The sequence below is a fragment of the Strix uralensis genome, chromosome 3 (assembly GCF_047716275.1).
Source record: "Strix uralensis isolate ZFMK-TIS-50842 chromosome 3, bStrUra1, whole genome shotgun sequence".
In the NCBI taxonomy this organism is placed as follows: Eukaryota; Metazoa; Chordata; class Aves; order Strigiformes; family Strigidae; genus Strix; species Strix uralensis.
In genome coordinates this window covers 51,613,694-51,630,810 of record NC_133974.1, presented here as the reverse complement: position 1 = coordinate 51,630,810, position 17,117 = coordinate 51,613,694, and the positions used below count along the sequence as shown (strand labels likewise).

Sequence of the window (17,117 nt, the reverse complement as noted above, 5' to 3'; positions counted from 1 at the left end):
GACATTTAGTCATCTCCCCTTGCCTCCTGCCCCATCAGGACACCTCCACGGACCTCTCCGATACCTGTACAGACTGACAGACAGCTCTCCCCCTTGGCTCGGGCTGGTCCGAGTGGCCAAATGCCGTTCTGCCCCGCCACTGACTTGTTGCGCAACCCGGGCATGTCACTTAACCCGTCTCGGTTACCCCATAGGGCCTTAATTATACCCACTTATCGCTTAATTACGCCATTATTATAACTTAACACCTTCCTCTGCCCACACCCCGGGGGGCAGCGGCCCTGCCCCAGGAGCCGAGGCGGGGTTACCTCAGCGGGGCGTTTAACCGGCTGTTGGGCACCCGCCGGGAAGAGCACACACACACACACAGACACAGACACACACAGACACACAGACACACACACACACACAGACACACACACAGACACACACACAGACACACACACACAGACACACACACAGACACACACACAGACACACACACAGACACACACACAGACACACACACACAGACACACACACACAGACACACACACACAGACACACACACACAGACACACACCCCACCCCACCGGAGACGCTGCACACCGCGAACCCAAAGGCCAGCTGCAGCTCCGCGCCGGTGGGACACGGCCCCCGGCCGCTTGGAGGGCCGCCCGGTGAGCCGGGGTTACCGACGCCCTCCTGCCTCCCCGGCAGCCGGGCGAGAGAAGCCGAGGGCCCGCCGCAGCCCGTCCGCCAGCTCCACCGAGTCCCACCGCGGCGGCGGCTGCCCGCCCTCTCGCGGCTGCCCGCCCTCTCGCCGCCGCCCCGCCCCCTGGCCGCCGCCCCGCCCCCTGGCGGCGGCCCCGCCCCTCCGCCCCGCCCTCACCAAGCTAGGCTGCGCCGTGCAAACAGATGATGTCATGCTCTAGAGCCGCGCGTGACCGCCGGGGCCCGCCCTCGCTGCCTATTGGTCGCCGCCCGTCGCCCGTCAGGGCAGCCGCGCTTCCTATTGGTCGCCGCCTCCACCCCGCCACCGCCCCTTGGAAAATAATAAACAATCGAGTAAAATGCGGCGCGGGGAGGGGGTGCGAGGTGGGGGAGGGGTGGTGGTGGTGGGTGTCCTGGCCGGGGCGGCCGGTGTCGTCCTGATGCGGAGCGTACGGGCACCGCCACCACCTTCCCCCCCATTCCCCCCCCGCCGTGATGGCCTTGGGCGGGCTTGGCCGGGGCCGCTCCTGGGAGGCGGTGGCGGGCCGGGAGGGCTCGCCGGGCCCCAGGCCGGGCCTGCTGCGCGACGGGCTGTCGGGCTGAGCGCCGGTCGCCAGGTCCTGGCTGGCGGGCGGTGTGGACGGGGGGCCCCGGTACGGCCCTGCAAGCCCTGCCCGGGCCCCGTCCCGGGAAGCGGCTCCTTCGCTCTGCGGGGCAGCGTGGGCAGGCTGCGGGCAGGCTCCGGGCACTGCCTGCCGCGGCGCTGGGAGAAAAGCCCTTCCTGAAGGTACTGTGACACTCGCACTAAAAACTACCTCCAGCCAGAAGCTATGGCTGCACCGAGGGCCGAGCGCAGCTGTGTCTCGGTTTTCCTGTTGCCCTTGTCTCAGAGCTAAGTCGAAGCCACCTCTGGAGGGGACGCGCAGCCCGGCATGAGGCAGTGGAGGTCTGTACCTGGCCTGAGGGAAAGGGACTGGGGACGTGCCTGGCAGCAGGATCCAGTGTGCTAGGTGCCTGGAGGTGGGGCACCGATGGGAGACCTGAAAGCTGCACCTCTGAAACTGGGGCATTGTTGGTTGTCTTCATGGGACACAAAATGTCCCCGAGGTGGCTGGGCTGTCTACACGGTGCTGTGCAGGGAGATACAGCCTTCGTTGTAGCGGTGCTGACACACCACAGCCCTAAAATAACCACCTTTCACAGTCCTGCTTCCCTCTACCTGCCGACATCAGGCACGCTTGTGTAGCAGAGGCTTTAATCAGGGATGGGGGGAAGAGAATGAGGGCTGCAGGAAAGGATTTCCCTTTGCTAAGGCTGGCAGCTTGGCCTTTCCTTTTGAGAGCAGGTGCCTCATACAGCCTATTTCAGTTCCTTCAAAGAATCATTTTCTCCTGTATGCGGCCCCTGGAGGAAGAAGTCCAAGCACCTCCCTCCCCCTGTCATTCTCTATCTCCAGTGATCTAAGCACTTGCTTAGGAGCTGGAGATGTGGCTCCTGGTCCTTTTCCCAGAACTTTGTGTTTTGTCCTCTGACAAATGTTTGATGTAAAGTACATGGAGCAGACTTTGAAAAGGGGACTGAAATCCAAGGCTGTTCCCCTCCCTTCCCCATGGCAATGTTATTATTGCTAGGTCATGTCCTCTCCTTGATTGCTCCCATGAATCCTGAATCCCCACCCTCTCCCCCAGGCAGCAGTACGGGTTCAACAGGCTGGATGAAAATGGAGTGCGTGTTAGGCTAGCCTACCTCCTGGGTAAGTTACCCTTCAGGCTAGCCTACCTCCTGGGTAAGGTACTCTTCAGGAAGGTCAGAGGGAGGCACCTGAACCCCATCGGGCAGAAGAGGGAGAAGTTGATCCTGGGTCTTCTGACATGGGGGGCACTGCAAGGCACACGGGGGAAGGAAGTCCCCCCCTGGGGAGTTGAGAAAAGGTTGAAAGGGGTTGGTGGAGTGTTAAGCAAAAGCAGTCAGCGGCTCAGCACATGGTGGGGAAGTCAATGATAAGCATTTGCAGCTGGTTCTCTCTCCCACCCTGGAGGAACTGGGTGGCTGCTGACTCAGGAGCTGCATCAAGTCAGAGGAATGGGAAAGGGGTCACATTTCCTGAGTGCCTGCAACACACTGCAGTGAGTGGTGGGACAGCGACGGACACCTCCTACCTGCTGTCCCCTCTTGGAAGAGTGATCCCAGCAGCGTGCTGTAAGGCACTGGAGCCCGCTGGTATGTGTTGGATGTGCTCTGAGCAGGCTGCTTGGCTGGGGCTGTGGGTCTCGTCTTGCATGGAGACGTGTCTGAGCTCTGAATTCCAGCATTGGGCCCAAGGGGAAGAGAGGCAGGGAGCTGCCCAACGTGGGGTGGTTCTGGGTATGCGAAAGGCAGAATGGCCTGTATCTTGGGATGCTGACAACCTAAAAATAAGACTTGAGAGCCTCCAGGATTAGGCATCGGTTGAGCAGGGGCCTTTGGGAGGGCAGTTCTGAACTTCAATGCCTTAGTTCTGCCCCGGTCCTGCTTCTGGTATTAAAGGCCTTACATTCCTTGCGGCTTGTGTGAATGTCACAAACATGCTCAGGGCATGCAGTTATAGCTAACTGCCCTGCAAACTCCTCCTGGAATCTGAAAAGTTGAATTCTTCCATTCGTATGCACCCTTGCCTGCCTTGCAAAATAATTTCCTTCAGTCTAGCAAATCACCACTGTGTTAAAGGTGTACATCTTAAGTTGCTCACTGCTGTTTTACCTGTGGAGAGCCAATGACAGCAAGAGTGAGGCCTGATTTTATTTTTTTAATTATTTTTTGGGGGTACAATTTAAGTGAGCACATGTAATTGAATACACACTGAGAACTGATCTGCTGAAGAGCCTACTGTTTCTAAATACAGTAGCTACTCTTCATAATAGACATGTTAAGCTTAAAACATTTCTAGGTAGAGGTGGTATAAGCCTTATTTTACCAAAATATATTTTTTCCTGGGAAGAAAACTGGGGAGGAACTGTAGCTGACAGATGTTCAAGTACGTGAAGCTTAAAGAAGAACGTATGCTATTCAGTTTGCTCAGAGAGGCTTTGTGACCTGTGTCTTCGCAGTAATGATGACACAAGCTTTTTTGAATAAAAGGAAGAAATTAACTGCCTTGGCTAATTGTACCCTTGCTAGCTAGCTAACCAAGGACACCATTTGACTGTGAAAATTGTTGCTGCACCCAAATCTCTCAGCTGGGGAGAATATCTGAAGCGAGAGTGTTCCCATATCTGTGGGTTAGAAGGGCTATTTAAAAATCTTCCTAATTGGAAAATTAAACACTCTTGCTTTAAAACAGTGGTGCACTGCTTTGAAAAATTAAGACCATATGGAATCATTTATTACTTTTCAATATGTATTCAGTCTCTGGTGCAATTTTATGTACCCGCTAATGCATAAAGTCTTTTGGAGCCAGAATAAAGCACCACAAAGCATGATTTAATGCTATAGGGTCACCAAATCTGTTTCAGATTACTGGATGTTTCAATCTGCTGAAAAGAAGGGGATGTCCCTGAACCAATGAAACAATGACGGGGGTGGGGGGGAAGCCCATAAATCTGAAGTGCTTTGGAAATATAGTGCACATATCAACAAAAACTTTTAAAGGATTCAGTGGGGATTTGGTCATGTAAGAGATACAGTTATGAAACAAATTATTCTAAGTAACAGGAAAGTTAAAACGAAGTCAGTATTGATAGCACAATACTTGTTTGCAATTTAAGGCGTCTTAATGAATCATGTTTTCAAACAGTACAGGCCCACATAAGCATGTGACTGTAAGAGAAAATAAGAGCAAGTAATCCAGGAGTGCACAAAAGTGCTTTTGTTTGTAGTTCTGTGGTCACTGGAAGTGCCTATTCTTGTGCTTATTCACAAACACCTCTGGCTCTTTCTTCCAGAAATCCTATCCAAACGTTTTTGTTCTGACTTTCTTAGAGGCGGACTTTGCGCTTTGGTTCTTTTCCTACGACTTCTGCAAGGTTCAGTCTTACGGTGCCCTTCCTCTGGCAAGGGACTGTGATGGGTTGGATGCCTTAGCAGCTTTTTTTTTGCTGAGTGACAAGCCGTGGGGCAATCTTTGGTCTCAGGGCCCGGGCGTTTTCCTTTCACTGGTTCAGCAGGGACCAACCAGAAGAGGCTGGCAAGTTAACCGTGCATGGTTCATGCAACCTGGCAGTGAGCTCTGCAGGCTTGGGGGGCAATCTTTATGCCTTTATCATGAACCTGAGAGCAGTATAATGGTCTGGCTAGTTACAATTTAACACAAACCCCACTTTTCATCTTGCTGTGGTGTTGTGCTTTCTTTTAAATGTCATCTGTAGAGTCTCCCGATGAGTGGGAGCTTCAGTTTTGCTTTGTATGTCTTACAGATACTGACAAAAACTTTCTCATATGGATGTGGCCCACTAGGTTACTGAAGAAGAGCCAGATTCTTTCTTAGAGGCCTAAGCAAGGTAAAAGGAGTGTGCAGTAACTTTTATATGTCAATCAAACTATTTCATGAGTATATATTTGTCATTTATAACCAGTAGATTGTTTCTTTTATTAAGGTTGAAGTCTTACATTTTTAGAAGAGTTATTAAGCAAGTAAATTAATCTTCAGCTTTCCTGTAACACTGAAGCTTCTTCATCACTGTTGTGCCTTCCATCATTCTGTAAACATTTGATAATCGATAGTAGGAATTTCAAATAAATTCAGATCTCTGGTTCAAAATAAATAAGAGTATGCATGCTTCTTCTGGATCAACACCTTAAAATGACCTCTCCTGCCTGTTCAAATTGTAGCATCAGAATAAAATTCTTAGGCAAAATGAAGCCAGTGAATACATAATAAGGATTAAAACAAATATAATGAGAAGTAATTGCTGTCTTTAACTAACTTTTATCCAGATCCAGTATTTTAGCCATTGAAAAATCGTAAATAAAATCCTCTTTAAAGTCCTTTAAAACTTTCCTGGGAGTAGTTGTCAGTTTAGATATGTATTCCAACTTTAACTTGTACATATGACTGGTAAGACTGCTACTTGCCCATAGATGGCAATAGCATTACACTGCTGAAGTAGCCCCCAGCCCGTGAAATGAGGCTGTGAGGGTGGTGAATATTAACTTGGGGAATGGAAAGAAAAAATATCTTGCCTTTTTTTTTTGGCTGTGGCAGCAGTGATGGGGACTGTTCTACTTGCAGGAATGTTGGGACTAATCATGTGAGAAAAGATCCTGGAGTGATGAGGCAGCATATTTCCCATGTCTGAGGTCAGGATTTGTTCTGTGAAGCTGACCTTTAAAACAGCCTGAAAATGAGGAACGTGACACCAGAGTGCTGAGCAGGAAGCATGAAATGATGTAAGATATGTTTCTTCTGCATATGAAATACTTTTTTTTTAAAGCTCCAGGTTTGTGATTCAGCATTTTCTGCTACTGACAGAATATAAGAAAGGGGAAAATCCTGTGGAAAAAGAGAAAGTTCCTATTGTTCTAGTCAAAATTATTAAAATACTAGCCATCAGATATTTTTGTTCCCTTTTGTTGAGTTGCGGGGGAGATTATCTTTTCCCAGAACCACTCTTCCTTCAACCTCCTGATCTGAGAACCCTGGAATTGTAGAAAAAAGTGGTATTTAGGCTCAGCCTGGACACCTCATCTATCTATAATGGGTATGAAGTGCCACCAGTTTTGTTGGCGTTGGATACCTGGGTGACTGCTGTTTTGACTCTGACAAGCGACAGCAGGACAGGCCTGCTATGAGAAAGCTTCGGGGTGCTGCTGCTGGGTGAATGTTTGATGCAGGACAGGCAGCTCAGGGACCCACCAGGGCTAAAGCATCAGCCTGGGTGAGGTTGCCAGCCTGCGTTTGGTCCCAGCTGCATGGTGATGCAAGGCCTCAGACACAAGCCCTCCTCTCTGAGCTTATGCAAAAGTGCCTTTTCTTCCTTATTTCTTGCCTTTTCTTCCTGTGTCCTTTCTCTTGCTGAGCTGCATGAGGCTGCGCTGAGAGACCTGATGCGCCTGCCAGAGTCTCTGCTGCGATGGAAGTCTTGTCTCTCCAGGGTCAGTGCGAGTCCTTAGACCACCACTGAGCAGGAAAAGGGTGCCCCAGCCTGTTGCTGCCTCTGTGATCTGAAGCCTTGCTGACCTGTCAGGAAAGAGGGTTCGGAAGGAGAAAGCGAGGGAGTTGCTTCATCCTTCTCCCTCCTTGGAGGCTGGTTCTGTGTTAAGATGGTGTTTATCTCTCTTGGTAAAAGGGGCGGTGGTGGGGAGCACTCCCAGGTATTGAGCTCAGCTGTGTCCCTGGTGACACTGCAAAATGGTCCCTGGCACAGTGTTGGCCCAGGCTGATAGCACTTTCCCAAACAATTCCCAGGCATGGACATAAAATGTTTGGCTGCAGCCACTCCACTTTGATGGGTAAGAGGGTTTAACAGCCTGGACACAGCTACTCTGTGCTTGTTGACTAGTTTATCCCCATGGATGTGGTCTGGGTGTGCCTGGGGCAGTCGGTGCTCAGAGTGGCACCCTGCGCAGGGGCAGCCTTGCTTTCCAGTGTTGAATCAGGTCATGGTGAACAAGCAGGGACACATCCTTGTTGTGCTTTCTCTTTACCTGTTGAGATGGCAGCACCAGTGAAGGTGACTTAGGGCTGGTTTTTGGTTGGTCTAAATGCCAGCCAGAAGGAAGCTGGCTTGCATCTGCCTAAGACTCTGAATAGATTTATTTTTTTTAAGAGTCCTAAGGGACAAACAGCTGGATATGAGCACAGAACGGCACTGGGATGACTTGTGTGTCAATTGATGTTGAAAAACGGGTGGTGGAACATTAGAGCCACACAAAATATTCAGAGCCTGAAGAAAATGTCTTGTAATGGGAGATGTGAAGCACTCGCTCTCTCTAGCTTATCAAAAAAGACTGAGCAGGGAATTGATTATGATGGGAGAAAAATATCAGGTACTGAAAGGCTCTTTAATCTAGCAAATTATGGGAATGTGTAGCAGCAAGCTGAAACCAGATACATTCATGTGAAAAACTGGGCACAAATTTATTGGAATGAAGGTGATTAATCACTGTAACAAGCTGTCAGGGTGGATGGCAAGTTTTCCAGATGTGTCCAAGCCAAGACAGGCTTGTTTCTGATGGATGTGCTCTAACCGCAGTTAAAAGTGTGAGTGACACTGTAGTCAAGTCTCAGACAAGGTAACCAGGTGAAGTTTGAAGGGCTGTGATATGCAAGAGGTCTGACTAACAGTTCCCAAAGGAGCCACGAAGATCTAATGGTTCCCATCTGTCCTTAACCTCTCAGAAACTGAGAAAAACAGCACTTAGCAGAAAGCAGAAGGGAAGAATCAAAATGACAGCCCTGTCGCTAGCACACTAATGTGCCCTCTGTTTCTGCAAGGATTGTATCTTTCACCTGCTTGGGGCTTTACTAATGTATTCTCAACATCCATTGCAAGACCGATCTTTCTCCAGCCCACAAGCCCTCTGTTCGGGTTGGTGTCAGTGTCTTTCATCTTAGGAGAGCATGAGTAAAAATTCATGATGTGCAGCAGCTCATGTGGTAGCTCAGATAAGTAGTTTCCTTTTTGTTTGTTCTTACTTCATCTTCTTGAGCTTTGGACTCGCATATTCTCCATGCCTCCTTGTTTCCCTAGTATCCGTTTATTTGTATTGCCTTTGCCACCAGGATCAGTGCACTGTGCTGTGTTGATAATCTGTGGTGCAGTACATCTTGGAGGCTGCTTCTTACTCAGTCTGGCACCATTTGTTCCTCATAATGTGACAAAAAGAACCCTGTCTTTCTTGCACAGATTTCACACAGGATGGGTATGTCAGTGATGTGTTGTGTAGATAAGAGCTTGTCAGGAACTTTTTCATAAAGTGCTTTTCATCCAGAAGTATAAATTTCTAGATGTAGCTATTGACAGGAATGCACTGAGGTATCTGCAAAATACCTGCAATCTGTATCTAGAAAAGTGCTCTAATCTCATTTTAAAAACAAGACTTCTCTCCTGGAAAACCAGTTGGTGGTGGAAATCAAGAATTTCTCATTCCTTGTTGCCTTTTCTGGGGTCCCAGTGCTTTCCTGCTTCCTCCCCATCTGCTTGGGATGATGCAAGAATTTTATTCTCTCAAGCCCTAAGTCAAGTCTGCTGGCTTCTCCTTGCTCCAGAAGGTGATTTTGTACAAAGTCAGAGCTGAAACAAGGCAAATGAAGGGGTGGAGTTGTTGTCCAGTTGTCATCCAGTTGTCACCAATACCCACAAGCCATTAACCTGGTGCATGGACTCTGGAACATGGAAAGTTAGAGGCAGAGCAGGGGTTTGAAGTAAGATTTCCAAATATTAAGTGAGAGTTCTGAAGTTATTTTTATGTGGAAAAAAAAATATACTTTTTAAGAATAGGAAATGTTTCAATTTTTTTTTTTTTTTTTTTTTGAGGAAATGCAAGCAGTTTTCCAAGCAGTTTTCCAGAGGCCCACATGCCTCTGGGAAGCAGTAGAAGTATCTGCATGAGCAAAGAGCTCCAGTGCAGGAAGATACAGAGGATGTAAGAAGAATAAGGCTGTAGCTGGAGAGATGGAAATGGCTCAGTTGGGGCACCAGGTGAAGTTCTGGGGTGGTTGCTGTTACTTGCAAAGACAGCAACTGAAAACAGACCCAGGCAAGAGCTGATCCAGACTATTCCCAGCCTTTGGGGAACATTCAGTTTTGGAACTGAAGGACCCATGTTTTAGGCTGAACTGAACCCATGAGTCTAAAACTTCTTCAAAACTCTGGGGAGATGCTGGTTTTGACCTCACTCTGTAGTTTGGATCCATTTGCTTAGTCACCAACCAGATAAAGGTTATTCTCAGTGTCAGAAAAAGATCTACCCTTGCTCTCTGGCTTAGATTATTTTACTGTTGCCAGCACCACCCCCCCCCCCCCCCCCCCCCCCCCCCCCAGTTTATCTGCTTTTATATGCATATCCTGCTGCTAAATGTGGGTAAAATAAGCAGCTAGTCCTTTTACTCTCTTTCCTTTCAGCTTGTTGATCGCAGGATTCAGTAATATGCATAGTAATGTGTAATTGAAGGATGGTGGCTTTGCCCAGCTGGTTTAGATGTCACCTCTAAGCCCATACTCAAAAAGACCTACCTATTCTGAGCAGCATGGGAAGCTCTCCAGGGCCCAGAATGTGAGAAGTAATCAATTCTTGTAGAAACATTTCTGTGATGCTGTGGAATCCAGCCAAGAGACATGATGAAAGTGAAAACTCTTTTCTAGGACATCCAGTTTCATTTAATTTTGTCATGCCCATAGAACCTTTCAGCAAATGTCTCTATCCTTCTGTGTGTTGATTGTGTCCTGTGTCCTTCTGTGATTTGGTTACCCTGGCGATCCAGCTAATTTTCCAGAAAAGTCAGCTCCTTCAAAGTTCATTGACTTGTTATATTAATGGACTGCTTGCTCCTTCAGTAAACTTAAGCATCCATTGATTGCAAGTTTTTTTCATGGGCTTGGACCCTTATGAGAAGAGATCTGCAGAGAGGGTTATGTCCTGGCATGCTTGATTGGAGCTGAGGGTTTTTTTTTCTCTTGTTTCTTCTTTACTCTAGCTGGACTGATCATCTTTTTTGTTTCTTGAAACACTGGAGTAATTTTTCGACATATCACCAACTTCTGTTCCAGCAGGTTCTCTACAGGAGTGAAGTTTTCCAGTAAAAGCCTCTTATGTTCCTCCCTTCAACATGTTTCTACAATAGTTTGACTTGAAAAAGTCTCAACGTCATTTCTGCCTCTAGGCAAGCCACAGAGGGACCAAGGCATAACAAGTTTGTCTGTATTTTCCACTTTAATTTAGCATTTTTTAGAGCTTGAGGATTAAGAGATACAGGCTAAAAGGTACTTAAATATATGACAACACCAAGCATTCAAATGCCTGGCTCACTGAATGTCATGTGGTGTGCTTGCACTCTATATGGGGAGAGTTTGGTGCCTCAAAAGAGTGGAACCTGACTGCACAAGGAGCTGCTTGCACCAGCCAACAGAGGATATAAGCCTGGAAGGGGAAGTCACACAGGGAAGCCCAAATAGACAAGACCTGCTCCCATTATTAAAAAAAAAAAAACAAACCCAAACAACAAAATAATTTAAAAATGAACCATGAAATTTTAAACATGAAATTTTAAACAGAGGTTGACTGATTTCCTATAGTACCTTCTTCAATTCTTTGCCCATGTTTTTGGAGAGTATACTCTGCATGCCTGCACCTTCTCCTCAGGATATTGGCAATGGAGAGGACTGATGCAAGCTGAACCATGTGCGAGGAGGATTGGAGAGACTGTGGTGGTGAAGGGGTGGCAGAACAGGACTGGGGAGCTTCCTGAAGCTCTTAACCATAGCAAGCCCAAGCAAAGGCCATCTCTTTTTATAAAAGGCACAGTCATGTGGTTTTCTTTGAGGAGTCCATGGTAAGCCAAATCCTGCAAGTGCTCCAAATCTCAGCGTGTGGGGGTTTCAGGCTTGGTTAAAAGCCAGGCTCCTCCCACCTGGAAGGGCACTGGTTTTTACTGTTGGGGAAGAAATGAGTCTGTATCAGCTCCAAATTGGTTCCAGGTGTTGTGATTTTTTTAAGAACAGTGTCAGGATCCCAGCAGATGAAGACGATGGCACTAATGAGATTTCTTCACTGAGATACAGAGAGCAACCTGTCATCACAGCTGCCCTTGAAGTTGGGAAATTCACAGCTGCACCTGAACTTGGGTGATTCTCCCTTTTTCATAAGATCACTTGTCTGTGCAATGAACATCCCAGAATTAACTAAAATCCCAGGCATGGCTGGCACTACTCACCAGTTCCACTTGCCAAAAAGTCCCCACATGCAGGGGCAGCAATGACAGACGCACACTCCCCTGAGCTTCTGCATTCCAGGGTGGAGACAGCCTCCCATCACCAAGCCAACATGGTGCCAACATGTGCTGAAAAGGGTAGACAGCAATCCAGGTGGGGATGTGCTTGTCTGAGAAGTCACAAGGCAGCCATGCAGAAGCCTGGGGCTTTCCAGACTGTTTTGGGAGCCTGCCCGTCGCTTCGCTCAGGAACACCCATGCCTTGTACCCTGCACCAAGGGATCCTGCGTGGTGGTGCAGCTGGGAGGATTTTGCTCGAGCCATCACAAGGCAGAATCTGGCCATGGGGGGGAAGGCTGGGTTAGGATCAAGCAATATGAAATATCATATTTACCTGAATATAAGGCACTCCCAAGGAAGCCCTCGCTTCCCAAAACCGAGTAATAGTTGACTGGTTGTGTATTAAACACATAAATCTTCTGTGTCACGGTGAGGGTCACGTCATCCCAGGCCTGCATAAGGCTCCACTGCCCACCTGCTCCACACTACCCTATACAACAGCCTCCCCATGTGACCCCTCTGCCCCCCTTTTTTGTGACTGCCCTGCCCGACATGGGATACAGGGTGTCCCCACGGGATAGAGGGTGTCCCCAGAGCACCTGCTGCGACCGCACGCGTGGCTTCTGCCCCCAGCGAGCTGTGCAGCATGCCCCAGAGCTGCTGCCACAGGGCACTGAGGAGGCACCTAAACATTTTATTCCATGCCAGGAGCAGGGTATGTGGAGTCTCCATTTTTTTTCAGCGCTTCCTGAAAGGAATCTCTGCCTAAGCTAGTACGGTATATTTATTTTACTTTGTTTTCGGTCTGAGGGCAAGGTGGAGGTCTGGGCTTATTTTATCGACTTCTTTTTAGAATTACCTCTGTGGAAAGCCTCTAACAGGCTGTGCAGTGGCATCTGCTTCCCGGGCAGCGGCCGAGAGCAGGGCTGGGCCCGCCGTGCCGTGATGCGGCCCTGCCATCTTGTGGGCTTCGCCTTCCTTGCAGGCCACCTCCGAGGCGGCCTTCACGGCTCAGAGCACAGCGGTGTGCTCATGCAGCGCGGGCGTTTTCTCATAAGTTTTCCAAAGCAGTTTTAAAGTATGACAGCTATTTTAAAAATAAGGGTAGGAGAAAGGCTGAGGCACCGTCCTGGCTCACGCAGTCCATTTTATCATCAGGGAAATGACAGAGCAAGCAGACATGTTTTCAGCATCCCATTAGATACAAGCTTTGTGGGGGTCATGGACTGTCCAGATGTCTCCTTCTGTTATCCTAGGGACAGGTATCCCGATATATCTTTGCCCAGATGGATTTTATAGCCCCAGCTTGCTAATTTTTTCCATCGGAGAGGCCAGCATATGTATTCTCTGGAGAAGATGAGCAAAGGAGAACAGGTTTCAATTGAAAGTGCCGCTGAACCACACAAATAATGAGTGTGATTTATGTGAAATTGCCTGCTTTGTACTATTGAAACACCCCGCTGAAGAGAGAGCATTGTTAGTGCTTGCACGTTGGTGTGGGAGAAGAGTGAGGGGAAAAAGAAAATTCTCTGTGGCAAGAGGAGAGATCCCAACGCACGGTGGAGCTAGATGATGGCGCATGATGCAACCAAGTACAAAAGTATTCCTACAAAACAGGATTAGGGACTAGCTTTCTCTTCTCAGAGTCAGCCTTTCATGCTAATTTACTGCTTATCCCATCTTAGCCTGGGTTCTCCATTTTGCCTAGATTATTGAACAGTGATGCCTCAAGTCACTTAAATACAGCATTGAACTTGTCTGTTGCCACTGATGGTAAATGCACCAAAGTTAGGGGACAGGGAGGCACAAATCCTGATGGTGTGCCTAGCCTCTCCCTTCATCAGGAGCTTCTCAGCCCAAGAGAAACAGTAAAATCTCTCCAAGAGCCATAGTGCAACAGGGCTTTGTGCATCCCCCTTGCATGACCGCGGGAGAGCTGTAGAGTGAAGGTAATGGGAAGATGGGAGCTTGTGTCTGTTTTAAGCCAAGAAATGGGAAGCTCTGCTGAAACCTACTTCCCCCTGCTTTTAGACTGTGCTTACCCTGTTATACAGAAGACAAATATTCAACCATCTTCCTGTTTAAAAGACAGGAGGTGCTAAAGCCCAGCTCCTCCTTTGTAGGGACCTACCTTCCACTCTAGCCAGGTACCCAAGTACATTGGAGGATTTCAGCCCAAGGGCTGAGGCTTTTGCAGCTCATTTCTCACCTGGAACATAGGCAGGACTATGTGACTTTAACAGCTCAATGGCTCCAGCTCTGAATGAGCTGGCAAAGGTGTCCTCAGCCCAGAAAGTTCTTCTGTTTTCTTTCCAGCTGTAGCAGTTTATCGGAGAAGCAGGTGGTTTACCAGTTGGTTGTGCTCTCCTTGCAAACCTTGTCCCTCTTCCACACCAAGTCACTTATGACACTCAGCCTTTGATTCATCATCGCCCTCTCATTTTGGAAAACTTTAAGTTAAATAAACCCTGGACCAAACAGAGGAGAACTGCAGGGCTGCTGGTTAAACAGGAGGTGGCTGGCTATCAAGCCTTTGAGTTTCACAGAAGGAAGAGCTGAGGTGGAGGAGTGGGGCTGGGGAAAGAGAAACGGAGGGTGCCCCAGCAGCACCGTACAGCTAACCAAGGGCAAGCAAAGGGATGGCAGACGCATCCCCATTCAGTGATGGGACACTAGTTCTCAGGCTGAACAGGAAAAGGCAATCTGGCAAGGACAAGGGCACAGCTTTATAATGGTACAGGGGACCCTAGAAGGGCCATAAAATGAGAGCAATCAATTAACAAGCTGCTGTGGCTTTGGAAAGCTGTTATAGACATACTGGTGTAATGAGCACATCTGATGCACAGAAGCTATTTAACCTTCAGCCTTGTGCCTTATAAAGCACCTCTGGGGCACTGGGTAAGGCTGTTAATTATTAGGGTCAACCTTAGCAGATGGAAGTGTCCTCAAGTATGGGTTGCTGTGATACACTCAGATAATTTCTCCATTATGTCAATAACTAATTTCCTAAATTGTTCAAGAATTGACAGATTGGCATCCATTAACCAAGCCTTAACTCATGGCTATGGGAACAGTTACAGGCCACAAGGACTGCAAAACCCATTCATAGGTCCTTGAGTACGTATATATATATATACACACACATATACATACACACTGCTGTAACAGCTTGGTGTTATCCATTAGTAAAACAAATAACCAATGCATATAGAAAGCCTAAGTTGACAGTGACAGGCATTGGCTTGAGCAGATGTCTTGATGCTTGAGCACTGTCTTCAGGTGCTCTGAGAACAGAGGATGAAGTCAGTTTGACTTTTAAAGAACTGCATATTGAGAAATTGTAAATGAACAAAATTCCAATCAGACCAAAATACCAATTATAGTTACTACCAAAAGTGCATAATTCTTTTTCTGAAAAAAAATATTCCATGCAGCAAACATTTCATGGATGTTATAAGCCGTGACTTGTTACATTGTTCACCCTTACACTGCAAGACAAATCTCATTGCTCTTATTAATACAGGCCATATAATTTTTTGTACTTAAATGCAAACATTTTTTTCCAAGCGCAGCCTATGAAGAACAGGTAACTGCAGTATAGGTAGGTAGGAAATCCCATTGATTCACAAAGTGGTTTTATTGTTTTGTCTCAGAGCCAAGCACAACTGGAAAAGCAACTGTCCTAAATGGAGCTGTTGCAAAGGGGCACAGCGCTGAAGGCTTTGCTGCCTGAGCTGGCACAGCGGCTGCACCCAACTTGTGGAGGAGAAGGAACGGGGCCATGTTACTGTGTCACAGCATTACATGTGTCTGAGCTTACCTGCCTGAGACTCTTCTGGCTGACTGCCTGGAGTTAAATCAAAGGAGGCCGAGGAGAGGCAGGAGAGAGGAGGCAATGAAACAATGGCAGCAATAAACCCTAGTAATACTCATGGTCCTTCAGGGGATTGCTGGGGAGTGAGGTACTGGAATAACTGCTGCCAGCCTGCTGCCAGAAGGGTGACAAGCTGCTTTTCCAAGGCCAGTGATGAAAACAAAAAGATATTAAACCCTCCCCCAGCATAGATTAAAGGACTGGGGAGTGGGCATATTGAAAGGAGGTAAGAGCAGCCTCTTAAGGAGAGAAGCTACTGGAGTTGCAGATGCACCTGGGTGTGCAACCAAAGCCAGGGACTGATGTGCTGTGGGGGGTGGATTTCAGGGGCTTGTCTAAGCTGCTGGAGAGGTGGTGAGGGGGAAGCCCCGAGCACCAAGACCTCCTGCAGACAGCCCTGTCTCCCAGTTTGTGGCGGGCTTCTGGCTGTACCGACAGCCGTTCTGCCCAGAAGGGACAGTTTCAGCTGTTTGGAGGGGAAGGGGCTGGCAGGCAATGCGTTCAAAGAGAGCAGTTGTAGTTATATGTCAACACGGGAGGGACACACACAGACAAAATGGGGGTGCCAGCCCAGTCAGAGGGAGGTGAACATGACAGCAGCCCTCATCTGCTGAGCTTGTGCCCTGGGTGAGATGGCAAAGCTGGGGTGGGGAGGGACACTGCTCCCCCACCTGGAACAATGTCTGGTGCTTTTTTTTTTCCCCACAGACATCCTTTGTTAGACTGGCCGCTACCACCTTTCCCCACGAACCTCATGTCACCTGTGTCCTTAGACTGCCATGGCTGCAGCATCACTGCTGCAGCATCACTGCCATACCTGTGAGCAGAGGGCAAGCGCCTGTGGTAGAGGCTGGGGGGGGGGGGGGAGAGCGAGCCCAGGTGCACCATGCGCCAGAGTCATCTTCCCACCGAAACTGGCCAGGCGGCTGTGACTGAAATTTAATTTGCCTGGTGCGTTCAGTGGACATTTTAATCACATTTCCTACAATCTACTTGGCAAAGAGGCTCAACTGGCAGCTGCCTGACTGAATGGGCTTTGCACCCAGTCTAACCTTCTCCATTCGCAATTTCCAGTGCTGGAAAACCTCTCTGTCTCACTCTCAGAAGTTTCTATAGCAATCACGGCCATCCTAGCGAAGCACTGAAAATGGCAGCCCATTCAGATTGTAATTTTGCTGGACAGTAATTGCTTCTCTCTCCGTTGGCCTCTGAAATGTTACTTTTCAGGAGATACCAACCGCAACTGGAGGAAACTGGTCCTCTGCCTATGTTTTCAACAAACTTCACTCTCCCCCACCCCAACTAACTTTGTTAGCTGTTTGAGCGTTCCTGAACCTTGAGTAACAGGGAAGTGTTGTTGGGTGCATCACACCTCAGGTACGGGAAAGACCTGACGTGAGTGATGCTCTTAAAAAGCCTGCAGGAAAAAACCCTCACCACCCAACACGTCATGTTGTGACCTGAACGCTGTCCATCACTGTAGGTAGAAAAAGTTACACAAGTGTGTTTGGCTTTGCTAATTGTGAAAGACCAGGGAATAAAAAGAAAGCTTTTTTCTTCATGTCAGTGAGCTTACTTTTCCTGGTTCAGTTAACTTCAGCTTAAACAATCACTTGATCTTTTGTTCCATGCTTCATCTTTCAG

The 17,117-nt window shown here is 48.2% G+C and overlaps 1 long non-coding RNA gene across 4 annotated transcripts in view; it reads left to right on the top strand.

Moving 5' to 3' along the window:
- Window positions 1–1,071: 1,071 nt before the first annotated feature.
- LOC141940765 (uncharacterized) overlaps window positions 1,072–17,117 on the top strand; it is a 32,134-nt gene continuing 16,088 nt past the window's right edge. For 2 of the 4 annotated variants that reach the window (XR_012628106.1, XR_012628105.1), the window contains exons 1-2: window positions 1,072–5,168; window positions 5,900–6,057. This is a non-coding gene — a long non-coding RNA (uncharacterized LOC141940765). Of the gene's footprint in view, window positions 5,169–5,899; window positions 6,058–9,146; window positions 9,456–17,117 lie in introns of those variants that run through there. The other 2 variants (XR_012628107.1, XR_012628108.1) reach the window with 2 other exon arrangements.